Raw genomic sequence first — 9,390 nt, forward strand, 5'->3', positions numbered from 1 at the left:
TTTACCTTTGGAGGCAAGGTTTAGCTGCAATAATACAATATTTAACTTTAGGTGACATTAGGCTGTCAGGGACCTCACTCACATAAAAAAGGTTCCTGAGCCCACAGCATGTATATGATGTTCTTTTCAGGGCCAGTACAGAACTGCCCAACATTGTCTAGTTCAAGAGCCTGTGTTTAGAATAGATAACATCGAAATGTAGGGGGTTGTTCTAATGATCCACCTCTGTAGTACCAAGCCGTCCTAGGCCCCCCACTTTCTTACACGCACTTTGGAGAAATTGAAATTCAATATGAAAGTGAGCAGGTGCCTAAAGCTATGAAATATTTGTGACTTCCCTGATAATCCGTCAACCAATATGTGAAAAAAGATTGCAAAAGAGAAACTGTAATGAATATAATTGAACATCACAACTAATCCCAGTGACAAACAATTCAGCCTAAAGAAAGGAAAACCATGCAACAATTGAAATTAGAAATCCTCTCATGTAACTACCCGCCGGTTAAAATAAAGGGGATCCAAAATTATGTCATGCCTTTGTCTGAAAGTCAATAATATATTATTGGGTCTCGTATTAAATGGTCACAGCTCCCTGATCATTGATCTTACCATATCTTTGTTTGAGCATGTGTTATAGAACAGAAGAAAATCATCAGTTTGGGAGAACAGCAACATCTCCTAACTTATGGATGGATACTGGGAAATCATTTGCGTAGAAAGGCTATATGAAACCTGAGGAGACCCATCCAATCCCAGTCAATTAGTAGCAGATGAACACATATGTCAGGGTCATCAGCATGTATTGGTTTAGTCCCATTGTAATACCAATGAAGGGCTGGCATTGTCCGTAGACACGGAAACACTTATAATATGCAGACTTTGATTCAAGCATAAGTAAATTTTTCTAACCACTGGAACCTAAGAAGGTTTACTGGCAGAGACCCAAGGAGCACCAGGAAGCAAACACATTGAAAAACTGAAGTTCTGAGAACTTCCTTGATGTGGGTAACATTCATGATGAGTTGAAGACTATTTTGTTATTTCATATACAGTGTCTCACGCCTTTCTTTTTACCACAGTTCAACAGTATATGTCATAGAACTGCAACATCTTCAAAGTACACATCCTCCAAATATATCTAATGCATATCAAGCACCTGGATACCCTCTCGGTGATTAGTGTGCTATACAAATCAATATAACATAACATAACAACAGGATGGGGTGGCTCCAGGGATAGTGCATCTTCTGCAAGGATCTGTGTTTGTCCCCTTGGTTACAGGTTTGAATACTGGTGGGTCCTCACTGCCTTTCATTCCTCCAGAGAAAGATTTTAGGTTCAGTAAAGTTTGTTATTTAGCACCAAGAAACTCCTGGGTGAACATGTGATTTACCAGCAGAAGTTATGTTATGTTATACAAGGAAACAGAATGTGATTGTAGCTGAGAACTGTCTGATGTTGGGCATCTACCCACTGGTATAACGTAAACAGGCCTAGTGCACCATCAGAGATGCACATCATTTCACAGCTATGAAGTGTGCAGACAGTCAGCATGAAGGCTCTGTCCTTTTTTCCCTCCGGTGTTGGAGTACAGGGATGCAAGGGTGATGCACCACATTGGTGCCAACTGGCATACTACATCTCTTCTCAGCTTAAATCTCAAGAGCTAACTGAAAATTAATTGTTGGGAGCATCTCTGTCCTAGTGTGCAGCGATTTTCCTAGAGCTTCAAGATACGGTTGAAACTCAGCACCTTCGAAGGATTGTCTATTATTGGTCTTCAGGCTTGTGGGGAGTCAGTATGCTACTATGTTTTCACTTGTGGGTTTGAAGTAACGCCCAAAGTGGTCAAGGGTATGCCCAGACATGGGTCCCTTGCTCACTGTGCAATGAGAACCAACCTACCCTGACAGAAGAACCCCCCCTTTCAGGTAAAAAACAGTCTTGGGTTGCTTGTGTTCTGGTTAAGAGAGGACCTGGCTTAGCAGTTTGGGATGGACCTTTCCTATTGAAGCAGGATCAAGACTGATTTGTATATAGCTGGGTGTAATCTGAGGTGGCATGGTGGATAAAAGAAGGATGGGTTGATGTGCTACCCAGAGCAATTGCTAGTGGTAAGACTTATTACAAGCATCCTCCCATCAACTTTTGTGGGCTTGATGTAATGTCCTAAGTGGCCGAAGGTATGCCAGGATGTGGATTCCTGGTCTTGGGTTGCTTGTTCTCCTATTCAGAGAGGACCTGGCTTGGCACTTTGGGCTGGACTGTTCCTATTGGAGCAGGGTCAAGACTGATTTCCATATAGCTGGGTCTAATCTAGCATGGTGGCTAAAAGAAGGATGGGTTGGAATGCTACTCTGAGCGATTGCCAGTGGTGAGAACATTTTCAAGCATCCTCACATCACCTTTTGTGTTTGATGTTATGCCCTAAATGGCCAAGGGTAAATCCTGATGTAGATCTGTTAGTCACTGTGCCACTGGAACCAAGTTATACCCAACTGAAAAGCCCCACTCAGGACGAAATTGGTCTTGGGTTGCTTGTGTTCTGGTTCAGAGAGGACCTGGATTGGCAATTCGGGCTGGACTGATGTGCATATAGCTGGGTGTACTCTGAGGTGGTATGGTGGGCAAAAGAACAATGGTCTGGAATGCTTTCCTGAGTGATTGCCAGTGGTTAGACCTATTGCAAGCATCCTCCCATCAACTTATGTGTGTTTGATCTTTTCTCTGGTTTTGAATGGATGTATAATTCTCTGCCGATGGAAAGATTTCAGCAAGCGGGAGCTTTGTACAGGCCAGACTAGAATACCAGGAGTATCTCCTATCAGGAAGTATCTCCCATTGGCAATGTTCTGACTTCTGCCCATGCTGTAGTGCAAGCTTCTTCACTCAAGCATTTGTTGCCCCAGTGGCTTGGCACAATCTGCCCTCATTGAAAACCGGTTCCACCATCACATCTATGTTGGCAAACCATGCTTTTGGGCTTTCATTTTTGCTATCCCTTGGAGGCCCTGATGCACTAATAATGTCAAAATACGCCAAAGGGACTGAAGAATCACAATTTTGCACCACTTTAGAAGTAGTGCCTCAGTGTTAGTACAAAGTTCATGCCCCACTTTTACAGTGCTGATATTGTGTCTTGACCTATCTCTGTCTTGCATTCCTGAAATTACTGTTTTGCATATGTTGATATTTCCTGCCTCTACTGCCATTCACAGGCATATGTCTTCAGTGATAAGGTTTTGGGGCAGGCGGCTTCGGCTATGAAATGCACATGCTTTTCTATCTCTTCCTTTTTTGATTTGTGAAGATGTGCTTTGGAAATGGATTCCTTAATGGAAAGTCAGTTATCACACACCAGCTCCCACATTGACCTCTGGTTGCAAATTGTGTTTCTTCTTGGCACCCTGTCCAAGCAGGAACCATAATCCCAATCAGGGTAAGTCAGGTACACACCATGAATTAACCTGTGTTCACCCTCTGGTAGCTTTCGCACAGAGTAGGCTAAGTTCTAACTTAGGAGGCAATGTGTAAAGTATTTATGCAACACTGAAAGCAGTAAAACAGTGAAAACGTCACTCAAAAATTACCCACACAGGTTAGACAAATGGAGCTTATTTTAATGAACAAAACAATACTGAAACAACCAAAATCCAATAAGTAGAACCGTAGTTATGAAATTGTAAAGAAATATCTTGAAATGTAGTGCTTAAAAACGTAAAACGCCAATTGAGGCTATCTGGTCGTGCTTGACTAGCTCAAATTCAAAACTTCAGGCCGGCCATGATGGGGCGAGGATCGGAAACAGGGACCAGCCTTGTCTGGCTGAAACAGTACCTTGGTTGGGGAATTTTTTGACGTCAAGGGAGTGATGCAGGGAGTAAGGAGGAGATTTGTCGTTGTCGAGCCACATTGGATGTAGGTGTTGCGTCGTCATCAAGTTGCACAGCCTGCATTGCAATGTCTTTGTCCAACCAGCACAATGACAGCGGTGCATGGATTTTTGTAGCTGCAGCACCTTAAACCCACTCCCAAGGATCCAGGACTGGATGGGCACCACTTGGCAGGGTAGGGCTCACACATTGCAGAGTCCAGGTGCTGCTACAGAGTTGCTGGAATTCTTCGATGTCCCTGAGACTTCAGAATAGGAGGCAAGCAGACAAGCCCTTGGAGTCACCCTGGGTTCAAGTGGTGTAGGGCCAGTCCTTCTCACCCAAGTAGAGAGGGCAGCAGGCAGGTCAGCACAGCAGAAAAGCAGCTCTTCTAGAGCAGCAGTCCAACAGAGTGGCAATCCTTGAGCAGCACAGCAGTCCTTCTTCCTGGCAGAGTATCCACAGGTCCAGAAGTGTACTGAAGTGGTATTGTCAGAAGTGCAATGGTGCCTATGAAATGGGGGAGACTTCAAAGCGGGGCTTGGAAGTGCACAGAGGTCTTTCCTTCATGCCCTGGATCCAGACTCACTATAGAGGGTTAAGCAGTCCTTTGTGTGGGGACAGGACACAGCCTATTCAGGTGTGAGTGAGGCAGAGCTCAGCTCTCCCCAATTAAGCCAGTTAATGGCCCATCAAGGCCCATCAAGTCATCCCTAAACTCCCATTGTGTGTAGCTGTCTAGAGGGAATGCACAAGTCCCAGCTGTCACCACCCCATACCTGTATTGGAGACAGGAAGCAGGCACACAGAGCTTCAGAGCAGAATCATGCCAAGTTTCTAAAAGCAGCATTTTTAAAGTTGTAACAATAAAGTCCATAGGTACCAAACATGACATTTCCACTCCTTCTCAATCAGAAATTACATTTCTAAAATGTAATAAGGAATTCCCAATGTTAACCTATAAGAGGGGTAGGTCTCACAGTAGAAAAAAACAAATTTGGGGGTTTTTCACTACCAGGACATGTAAAACTGAAAACAATATATCCTGCCTCTTACTGCCGTAGCACCCTGCCTTATGGGCTATATTTAGGGCCTACGTCAGGGGTGACTTATATGTAATAAAAAGAGAGTTTAAGGCTTGGCAAGGGGTTTTAAATGCCAAGTCGACATGGCAGTGTAAACTGTACAGACAGACCCTGCAGTGGCAGGCCTGAGACATGTTTAAAGAGTTACTTAAGTGGGTCGGACAATCAGTCCTGCAGGCCCACTAGTTGCATTTAATTTACAGGGCCTGGGCACATGTAGTGCACCTTATTGGGGACTTATAAGTACATCAAATAGGTCAATTGTCGTTAAGCCAATGTCACCATGTTTAGGAAGAGAGCACATGCACTTTAGTGTTGGTTAGCAGTGGTAAAGTGCCCTCAGTCCTAAAGCCAATAAAAACAAATTCACCAAAAAAGGGTAGGAGGAAGGCAAAAACTTCTATGGGTGACCCTGCTGAAGTGGGCATTTCCAACACCCCTGCCAATTAAACACTACATGTTCCCATGTGTCACATTCAACACTTGCCCTGATTCCAAATTGTGTTTTATACCCAGACATTGTTACGGTTTTGACAATGGCTGAAATATTCTGCAGGAAAGTTTTCCAGTTCCATGCACAAGTAGCTTATCCAGACCATCTACATTGTATTCTGGGATTTGTCGTTCTTCTTTTGAGGCCCTGTATAAAGTTAGTACTTTAAATCCCAAAATGCAAAAATAACCAAAACAAACCTTGAAATACCTTTAACAGGACATGCATAGACCAAGTGAAAACCTGAGAGCCCTGCCTTACTTGTTTGTATTTTTGTGGCTCTATGTTATTATATGTCTTTTGATATTTGCTGGGAATATGATGTCCATGCTATTGCCTTGTAAAATATCTAATCGATCTTATAATATTTTTTTACAGAGAACAAGAGAGGAACAAATCAGCTTCCAGGGACCATTCAGCTGGAGAAATATACATCTGTTTTTGGGGAGGCAGTGCACATTTCCAGACAGCGTCATTCCATTGATTATTAATACTTAGAGAACAATCACGTCTAAAGTGGTTGTCTCCAACACTGCAGGTTTTAAGAGAACCTGAGCACCACAAGGTCATTTTACTGTATTCTATGATTTGATGTTAAACTTGGCTGTATTTGCCCTCTTTTTGCGAATTATGAGCACATTAGTGCAGTATATGGGCTACAGGAAGGTGTGCTGTTAGAAGACTGAGAGGCTTTAACATTTTATGGAGTTGAATTATAGTACATGTAGGTCTCCAGCCTTTCTACGCCTTTATGATGCCTTTAGAAATGTCAAGCAGAGCTTCTGTAAGAGTCAAAAACATACTTGATTTTTATAAAGTGCAAAAATACAGTAGACCGGGGACTTAAAGATCTTCCTGAGTTCCATCTGTCTTTCCTCCACCCAACTGGTTCTTAAAGGCTTGGCAAAGCTCAGACTATCCCCAGAGAGCGCATGCAGTGTGTCTAGAATACATTTCCAGGTTCCAGAAACTCCTCTTCTTCCTCATGGGATGTAAACACCTTCCTAGCAGAAACCATATTCTGCCCCTTCGCCCCCTTTGTGGCAGGACTGACCCAGTGGGGCTTACAAACATTTCGTCAAAATAGCATCTTCCTTCCATCAGTAGGAGATGTAAAGCAGGCCTTGTGTGTGGGAGCAAAACGCGGGTCAGGCGCATAGCACTACTTCTCTGAGGCATCTAACCCCTTCCTTGCCATTTCGCGTCCCCAACCCCAGCTTGTCAAGTCCCCTTCTTTGCCCGCACTCAGTTCCAAATCCATTTTACTGATACGCATTGACCAATCCTCTTTCTCCTCCCATTCACTTGTCAAGTCACATTTCCTGGGTGGATCTCAAACCTTCTGCCTGGGTTCTCTGTGTTCCACTTGCACTCCAGCCCAATAATCTCTTCTCCCTCCTCCTACCCACTTGTCATCTCTGGGTCCTTTCTCTTTTCCTCAGCCTCATCCCCGTTTCCTCCCTGCTTTCCAACTCTCTGTCCTTTTTCCTGCCACCCATTGTCTCTTGTTCCCTCATGTCTCTGCTTCCCATCTCTGTGTATATTCTCAATCTGTTTTCCAGTTCATCTCCCAATCCCTTCTCCCATTTCCTCTTCCCAGGGGTGTAGTTTCAAGGGAGGTGTTTGGGGTGTTACACCCCCCTAATAAATGTAATTTTTGGGTAAATTGTTGGGCAGAAGTGCTTTTAGTCGGGTATCATGATGTGGCTGTTTTATTTCACCAGGAATTTTGGCACACACAGACTAAAATGCACACACACACACCCTCTCCCCCTCTCTTTTTTGAAAGTCTTAAAAATGTTGATTAGTTTACAACATATTGTGTTTTTCCTCGCTTAGTGCTCCTACCAATCTGCATTCCTCTTCCTTTCCACTGCCCCTTAAGCCGCTCTTGTGCTCCCTACTTGTTGTATAATGTATTATAATATTTTATGCCTGCGTAATTATTGGAAAATCTGTAGCTCACCCCCCCTCAATCTTACTGACGAAGCTCCGCCACTACTCCTTCCCTCTCCAAAAAAAATCGTTCCAATTGACTCCTAGTCTAAATATGAAGCAGATAAGTCATGAAACAGCCCTCGCATGCCCGGTAAAAAAAACGGGTATTCTGTAGTGCTAAGATGGACCATTGCTGCTCCTTGACACTTTTGATGAAATAAGACACTTCATCTTGTACCTTTCCTTACTCCCTTCATAATGCATCAACTACCTCTGAATTGGCAATTTCGAAATAAAAAGAGAAGATTATATTTGTTCGCTCTCCTTACTTCCTTTCTTACATTGAAGTCGTTTCTTCAATTCACAAGACGCATGAGTGTCTCGAACCCCTGGAAAGATCTACTCTACTCATCCAGCTGCTCCATAGCATTTGCCCCCCCCTTCCCCTCCTGTTCCTGATCTCTTTACAATGGGACTGAGGCAGCCATTGGAACCTTTGACTTTTCCGGACAAGTCTAAGATTACGACTGCAGTTTCAGTCCTTCATAGTTGAGCTCATAAGTAGGGCATTAGCAACTATGAAATGCCTTCTCCCACTTTGAGTCATTGTAATGGTGGTTAGTGACCCTCGCCCACACCAGTACATATAATTCAATGCAGAGTCTGATCCTCTGTCCCAGTATTACCCAACACACAAGAACAGGATGACAAATTATAGACATCAGAATATCTAACCCATGTTAATGTTGGATATTGAGATGGCTTTGGTGGTACCAATCTCATCAAGTCATCAGCAACTGTAGACTTGATGATATTGGTACCACCAAAGTCATCTCAATATCAGCTGCCCACTCTGAAACAGTGCTACTCTCTCGAGTGCCAGGTAAAGTCTGAAAACTACCAGAAGCAGAGCAGAGCCACAAGCCTCTCCTTCCTGTGAGCCGACAGTCCACGTGGTGCCTTCTTGTTTCACTTTAAAAAAAAGTCCAATGCCACACCCTTGTGGTTGAAGGTAAGACAAAGCATATGAAGGTCAAAGATGCAAGGGATCTCAAATGAAGATGGCGTGTAATAAAATGTTATTTGACAGCTATGTTATTTTTCAGAGATTTTTGCCATCCACACAACTTGGAGAAACCCTCAAGAAATAATAAAGTAGTAAATATATTTAAAATGCATTTGCTTTTGTCGCAATGGAATAAAACATAAAATACGTGTGGCCCATATTGGGGAAACAAGCTACTGTATTTTGAACTGAGCAGAGATCTTTTTTAAGAATCATATTCATTGACATGTTTCCATGCAAAGTTGGTAGCAAATGTTATTTGCTTCAGCCTGGTCTGCTTATCTGTTTCAATAAGGAGGAAATGTTTTTTGGACAGCAAGAGAAGTGCCACTTACTGACATATCTCAAATGTAATTCCTGATTTTTGCATGAAAGGAAAACAATATGTAACAATAAACATGATGTACTTGCAACAATACGTATTAATATTGTCTCTTTAATGTTTAATTATTTAGATGAGATGTGTAATACGTAGGATGATTTCACTGGGATTTATGGGAGTATAGAAGACCTAGCAAATGTAATGTGAACAGGAATTTACAAATGCACCCTTTCACAGATTCGCCATTTCTTTGTGAAGTGTTCTGCTTCACAACAGATTGTTGCCCTTAGAATATAATTCACAATTCTGCAACATCCCGAGGACTAAATTAAAGCTACCACATCCAGATTGCAATCCTAATACCCATAATCTCTTCCGCTACAAGAGACCACTGTTTTCTAGAGGCTCATATTGAGCACATATAAGGCAGAGGGTGAACGTCTGGGCCAGATGTACTATTCCCATTCGAAAACCATGGATGTTCATTTGCCTCACCAAGTGGTGATGAGTCCTATGTACTAATAGGTGGCTTCATAAATTGTCCATTGGCAAAATAAACTGCCTTCAAATATTTATTAGGTCAATAGCCATTTGACAAACTGATTGGCTGCGAA

General features: G+C 42.8%; 1 protein-coding gene across 2 annotated transcripts in view; it reads left to right on the forward strand.

Moving 5' to 3' along the window:
• Positions 1 to 8,870, forward strand: part of LOC146834706 (fibronectin type III domain-containing protein 7-like) — a 56,485-nt gene extending 47,615 nt beyond the window's left edge. For both annotated transcript variants that reach the window (XM_085602221.1, XM_085602222.1), the window contains exon 14: positions 5,829 to 8,870. The gene's annotated coding sequence lies outside the window, so the exon portion shown is untranslated. The remainder of the gene's footprint in view (positions 1 to 5,828) is intronic.
• Positions 8,871 to 9,390: the final 520 nt, after the last annotated feature.

Source organism: Triturus cristatus, chromosome 4_2 (assembly GCF_964204655.1).
Source record: "Triturus cristatus chromosome 4_2, aTriCri1.1, whole genome shotgun sequence".
Lineage (NCBI taxonomy): Eukaryota > Metazoa > Chordata > Amphibia > Caudata > Salamandridae > Triturus > Triturus cristatus.